Raw genomic sequence first — 7,351 nt, 5'->3', positions numbered from 1 at the left:
TATGTTGGTACTATGCTCACACGCACCCAGCCGTTTCTCCGAACTGATGGCATATCAGGCCACCATTGTATCGGCCAACTCCTCATACTATCCGGAGGCCTGGCTCGAATATGACCGGGAGCTCTGTCTGGCAATCTCTCTTGACCCCAGTAAGCGTTGGGACGCCATTGACGGCAATCTCTGGCAACTGAAAATGACAGGCCGCTCATGCCCGCAGTGTAGCACATGCCGGATCACTCACCCTCCATCGGGTAGCCAGTGCCCTTTTCGTGCCTCCCGAGTACCAAACCAGCAGTTTGCACCACGGTCTGCCTACACCAAGTCTGGCAAAGAGATCTGCCGGAATTTCCAGCAAGGTCGATGCTCCAACACCGACTGTAAATTTGCCCACGTCTGCTCCCAATGTGAGGGCGCACATGCCCGCCCCTCCTGTCCGCGTCGCTTCTCCACTGGCAACCAGCGGCAGGCAGAACAAAGCTTAATGAACTGCATCTCGATAGTAGCATTCTCCGGACACACCCTACATTCTTTCACACTTGCCGCACACCTATTCACGTGAATCGCCTCCGTTCCTTACTGCGTGCACACCCCGATCAAGCTTTTGTTAAATATGTACTTCATGGCCTTACGTATGGTTTTGACACCGGCTTCAATGGCCCACACCAAAGCAGCATGTTCTCCCCTAACTTACCTTCTGCGAGGATGCATCCAGATTTTATTACCAAATACCTGCAAGAATGTTGCTCCCGCTTTGAACTGCTAGGTCCTTTTTCCTCCTCGCTTTTTTTCTTTTTTTCATTGCTCCGGTGTTGGCTGCGTTCCGAAAAAGAACGGCCGCTTCCGTTTAATCCACCATCTCTCTAGCCCAGAGGGTCAAAATGTTAACGATGGAATTTCACGTGAAGATTTCAGCTTGCATTACATCACTATTGATCACGCGATCGATGCAATTATGCAGTACGGTCGTTCTGCTTAGCTTTTCAAACTTGACATTCGGAGTGCTTTCCGCATTGTACCGGTGCGGCAGGAAGACTGGCCTCTGCTAGGTATTCACTGGCAAAACCAATATTATTTCGACACTGTGCTCCCATTTGGCTTACGCTCCAGCCCTGCCATTTTTAACTCTATTGCCGACTGCCTTGAATGGATTGCTTGCTATGAGTTTTCTATTACTGACCTGCTCCATTATCTAGATGATTTCCTTTGCATTTCTCCATCGGAGCTGGTGGCGTGCTTCAATCCTGCTTCGCTGTTTCAACTATGTCCAAGTCCCCTTGGCACCTGACAAAGTGGAAGGTCCAGCTCAAGTGCTGTCATTCCTGGGCATCGAGCTGGACTGTGGCAGACTGGAGGCCCGGCTACCAGACACCAAGTTGCAAGATCTCCGCACCTTGCTCGACCAGTATGTCAACCGTGGCGACATGACCCAACGCGAACTCGACTCACTATTGGGAAAACTCTCCTTCGCAGCTCGGGTAATTATACCTGGTCGGACATTCATGCGCCGACTCTGGGATATTTGTCACCGCTACAGTCAGCCACACTATAAGATCAAACTCTCAGTCGAGGCCCTGGAAGACCTGAAGTGGTGGCAACGCCTCCTCTCGCAATGGAACGGAAAGTCCTTCTTTCATATGCCAAATTGGACCCCGTCTCCCGACATCCAATTGTTTACTGATGCCAGCGGTTCGATCGGCTGGGGCGCATGTTATGGCCATCGCTGGATCCAGGGACAGTGGTTGCCGGAACAAGCCGACTACTCCATCGAGTGGAAGGAGATGTTCGCCATTGCCGCAGCTTGCTCCTCCTGGGGCCTTGAATGGCGCAAGCTCCGCATACTCGTGTACTGCGATAACGAAGCCGTAGTGGCATGCCTGTCCAATGGTTGTAGCCGCTCCCCCCCCCCCCCCCCAGTCATGGATCTGATACGACGGCTGTTCTTCATGTGCGCTAACTTTGGCTTCATTCTGTCAGCAAAGCATATTCCAGGATGCACTAACAAAGCCGCTGATGCTCTGTCTCGTTTTAACATGCAGGCGTTTCGCGAGGCGGTTCCGGGAGCTCGGGCGACAGCCGACCTGTTCCAGTCATTCTAACTGCCGCGGACGAATTAGCAGCACGATATGCTGCTCATGCTCTATCCGACAACACCAGACGAACGTATTCCGCCGGCGAATCTAAGTATCTCAAGTTCTGCCAACTTCAAAGATGGTCCCCGTTTCCCGCTTCAGACCTAATGCTGAGTAGTTTTGCTGCCTCCCTAACCCAGTCGGTCAGACCAGTGACTATTAAGGTTTACCTCAGTGCTATCAAGAACCTGCACCTGGAGCTCGGTTATGTCGACCCGACCGAGGGCGCGCACTTCCTCAAGCGAGTGGTACGCGGTATTTGCCGTTGCCATGGAGTAGCCGCTGTCCGCCCCAGGCTGCCAATCACGTTTCCTATTCTCTGCAGTCTGGTTGACACCTGCCTAGCTGCTCCAACCATGTGCCCTCACGACAAGCGCTGCCTGCATGCCGCTATGCTTGCCGTGTTCTTTGGTTTCTTCAGATGCGGTGAACTGCTAGAAGTACCTACCACGCGCGGCTGTTTGACATTCGAGTCAGGGATGCTCGATGTGCATCTACCACGCTCGAAGACAGACCCGTCCGGGGAAGGTACGACGGTGCTGATCGGGCCAGCGGTGCCGCCATACTGCACTGTGAGAGCCATGCTCACCTACCTCACTGCAACCGCCTCTACTCGTCCAGGCAGTGCTGTGTTCATCCTGGCCAACGGGCAACGCCTCAACCGCAGCACTTTTACAGCCCACGTACGCACGCTGCTTAGCACCAGCGGCGTGGCAAACTGGCAGGACTATGCAGGCCACAGCTTCCGTATCGGGGCCGCTACCACTGCTGCCCTTGCTGGCGTCCCCGACCACCAGATCCGCTCCGCGGGGCGGTGGCGCAGTGATGCATGCCTACGCTACATCCGGACACCACCGTCATCGGCCCGAACGCTGGCCAGCAAACTATCCTCAGTAAGATCATCTCCCTGACACCGATGTTTCTCGATTCACACAATTCCCTCATAATGAACTATGCTATGCTGCACTGCAATACTGTTGTGTATGGGTATGTACTGGCGGTATGGCGAGTCACTCATAACTGGTCTGCCTTTCTATTGCGGCATTATGGCCTTATGGTCCTGCCTTTCCATTGCGGCAATCACAGCCTCCGGGCTTCTGCCTTCCTGCGGCAATCACAGCCTCCGGGCTTCTGCCTTTCTGCGGCACTCGCAGCCTCACGGGCTCGTGCCTACCTTGCGGCAAAGACCAACCAGTTCCTCGTCACCAGTACTTGCCCAACACAACCTAGCCTTATTCGTGTGGTGTATGCCTGTCTGCATGCCGTCTGTGTGCGCGGAATGCTAATGATGTATGCCTGCCTGCATGCCGTCTGCGTGCGCGGAATGCTAAAAGCGTTTAAGCGGTCGGGTGAATGGAAACGTCATCGTACTGGTAGTAGCGATGCTTGGATGGTGTTTGCGGGTTTGCTCTTTGTTTTTGTATTCCCTAGTTGGCTTGATTCTTTTATTTTATTTTCTGATTGGATTTTCCTATTTATTTGATTTGATTTTTGCTAATTTCTTGAATGGTTTTGTCACCATTGCCTTTCTTGCTTGCGCTTTTCAGTTTCTTCTTTCTGATACCCGGTTTGTTTTCAAATAAAGGCGAAGTTCAGTAGTAGTAGTAGTAGTAGCAGTAGCAGTAGCAGTAGCAGTAGCAGTAGCAGCAGCAGCAGCAGCAGCAGCAGCAGCAGCAGCAGCAGCAGCACTTCAGTAGTAGTGTGATAGGAAAGATGATTGAAGAAAAATCCAAAGTCAAACCCAGGCAATTATTAGCAATTATTAGCAGTCACTACTATCAAAGTAGTAGTAGTAGTAGGAGCAGTAGCAGTAGCAGTAGCAGTAGCAGTAGCAGTAGCAGTAGCAGTAGCAGTAGCAGTAGCAGTAGCAGTAGTAGTAGTGTGTGTCTGCAGCCGCCATTCCCCTGTTATGTCGTCTCAGTCGCGCAGGGGAGGTAACAGCAAGCGCTTGTGCTGTTCCTGCAGTAGGGTGTCGGGCACGTGCCGCTCTTGCTTCTGCAACGCAGCAGGACGATGCTGTGTAGACTGCTACCCCGCCCGGCAGGGACCAGAGATGCACAAATTTCGGAAACACTTATCTGAGCGTTACGGTTGTCACTGGCGGTGCTGCTGGGGAGCGTTCGCTGCCTGATGCACCACCTGAATCAGTACCGGGGTGGGTGCCTCGCAGAGGGCGGAATACTTCGGTTTCCAGATCCCAGTCGTCGGCCACGGAACGTTCCCGTGCAGCATTGCACCCTGGAGCCGCGAGTTCTATGCAATCTTCTCAATCTGTTGCTGCAGCTTCATCCGTGCAGCCCTTGCGGGTGGATCTGCCTGCTCTCGCGTGCTCGGAGACGGCTTCAATTGACGCTACTGGCCCACTGTCCGCAGGTGCTTCTGCTGATTGTGCTGAGGAATCACGGGAGTTACGTGTTGACCTCCCCCCCGGTCCGTAGTTCTGGAAATAATAGTGCAACGGTCCAGCAACCAACCCATATTGCCTCGGCTGCGGCCGATCCTGCTCATGTTGACCCGCCCTCGGGTGATGGCGGTGGCTCCGATGCTGTCCCTGGAGGTGGTTTCTGGGCTCTGCGGAGTGAGGAGGCTGTACAGTTGCTGGATTCTGCCTACAGTGAGGCTGTGTCTTGGAAAAGGAATTTATTTATCGTCCCCTTCGGCGCTGAAGGTGAGGACTTTGTGAAGGAACTTTCCAGATTGATCGGCCTTTTCACAGATGGATCAGGGGCTCGGGCGTTTGCGTGGTCTGCTGTAGTGGTTGCGTGCCACCTTCTGCTTCAGAGGCCGTTCAACACCTCAGCCGCCGCTGACCACAGGAAGTTTCTACGAAAGCGGCTTTTGTTGTGGTCAGCTGGCAATTTATCGGCCCTGCTGCGGGAGTCTCGGTGCATCCAGGCGCATTTGCTGATGCCTCGTTCTGGTGGCTCTGCAGGTGGTGGATTAGATGACGTCCAGTTCGCTAAGCTAGTCTATGGTGATCGACTTGGCACGGCTGCCCACTACGTAGAGGAGGGTGGTGGTGGTGGTGGTGTCTTGCCTCTTTCATCTATTGTGGATGGACAAACTGTACTTGAGACGTTGAGGGCAAAGCATCCGGATCCTGTTCCCCTGAGCCAAGCGTTCTGCTGCCTGACGGTCCGCCTCCACCGGATAACGTGCTTTATGAGGCCATAACATCAACAAAGGTACGAGCTACCATCATGGCGATGAAGGGCGCTGCTGGCCCTCCGGCACTGGATTCGGAGGCTTGGCGGCGGATGGCTTCCATGTACGGTGCGGCGTCGAAGGCACTCTGCACATCCCTTGCCCACATGGCCAGGTGTTTGTGCGTGGAGGAGATTGACCCATCTCATCTCCGAGCTTCCCTCGCCGGTCGACTAATACCGCTTAACAAGCAACCTGGCGTACGACCGATAGCGATCGGTGAGGTTTTCCGGAGAGTGGTCGGGAAGGTGATCATGGCCGTGATCGAGCGTGACGTTGCGGCCGTCACTGTCCCACGGCAGCTGTGTGTCGGCGTCCCCTCCGCCTGTGAGGTTGCTGTCCAAGCCCTCACTGGCTTGTACGAGCGAGATGAGGACACTGCCATTCTCCTCGTTGACGCTTCAAATGCGTTTAATGCGTTGAACCGTGCAGCCGCAATCAACAACATACCAAAGGTTTTCCCTGCAGCTGGTCGAGTGTTTGTAAATACATACCAGGCCGACATACCACTTTACCTCGATGGCGGAGAGGTATTGTATTCGCGCGAGGGAACTTGCCAGGGGGACCCTCTGGCAATGGCGTTTTACGCATTGGCCACCGTTCCTCTTGCTGCATAGCTTGGTTCAGCATCGGAGTCAACAGCTCAAATCTGGTACGCAGATGATGATGCGGCTGCCGACAAGATACAACCACTGCGTCGGTATTGGTCTGCCATTGGGGAGGCCGGCCCGCAGTACGGGTACTACCCCAATGCCAAGAAAACTGTGCTGCTTGTTCGTCCGCATCTTCTGGCTGAGGCACAGGAGGCTTTCGCCGGCACGGGCGTTAGAATCCAGACTGATGGTGTGCGGTATCTGGGTGGAGCCATTGGCAGCCAACAGTTTCAGAATGACTTTGTATTGGATCGGGTTGCGGGCATGTGTCGGTTGGTGAAGCGCCTTGCTGGCTTGGCTGTGACACAACCGCAGGCGGCTTATCGCCTTTTTGTTGCGTCTCTGCAATCCCGGTGGACCTTCTTACAGCGTGTGGTCCCTGCCGACCCAGCCTTGTACTCACCTCTGGACCAGGCCATCAATGACGATCTGCTGCCGGCGCTGACTGGCCACACGTTCAGGCCTGACGGTGCGCTTCGTCAGCTATTATCTGTGCCCCTACGAAACGGCGGTCTCGCTATGCGAATCGGGAGTGTGCGTGCCGAGGCTGAGCGTCTGCTCTGTTGCAATGCGATAGACCCTATGGTGACGTGTGTGGTGGTCGGTCTGGGCGAGCGTCGAGTCGCCGACGTAATTTCAATCAGCAAGGCATTGGCAGTTCAGGCTCGTGGCCGGCGCCGGTCTCAGCAGCTGGACATCTTGGCTGAGATCAAGCCTGATCTGTCTGATCAGCAGCGCCTCCTTGTGGATGTGGAAGGTGAGGGTGGTGTATCCACTTGGCTTGGCACTCCCCCTTCCATGCACATACCTGGGTCAGTATTTAATAAATCTGACTTCAGGGATGCACTTTGTCTGCGGTTTGATTTATCGCTGGATGGGGTTGCATTGTCCTGTGTGTGTGGAAAGGAGATGTCAAGCCATCACGCACTCACTTGCCCCAAGGGAGGCTACCCGACGCAGCGCCACAACGAGTTGAGGGATCTTCTTGCGGACGCCCTCGGCAGCGTCGTGTGTGATGTGGCGATCGAGCCACCGCTGATGCCACTCCAGGGCGAGGCAGTCTCTGGCAACTCAGCTGATGGCGCTCGTGCGGACATACGGGCTCGTGGCTTCTGGACCAGGCAGCATAACGCCTTTTTTGATGTGCGGGTGACTCACCCAAGGCCGTCTTTGCTGTCTGGACCGGAAGTGGCGGGTCAGTTGTCCCAGCATGAGCGCCAGAAGAAGCGGCAGTATGCCGACCGGATTAACCAGGTGGACCGCGGGTCATTTATCCCTCTGGTTTTTGCAACGAATGGTCAGAGTGCGCCGGAGTGCAGCAGATTCCTGAAGACATTGGCGGCCCGTATAGCGGATAGGAATCGG

This window comes from Sycon ciliatum, chromosome 3, assembly GCF_964019385.1.
Source record: "Sycon ciliatum chromosome 3, ocSycCili1.1, whole genome shotgun sequence".
Taxonomy (NCBI): Eukaryota; Metazoa; Porifera; class Calcarea; order Leucosolenida; family Sycettidae; genus Sycon; species Sycon ciliatum.
This window is presented reverse-complemented; position numbering follows the sequence as displayed.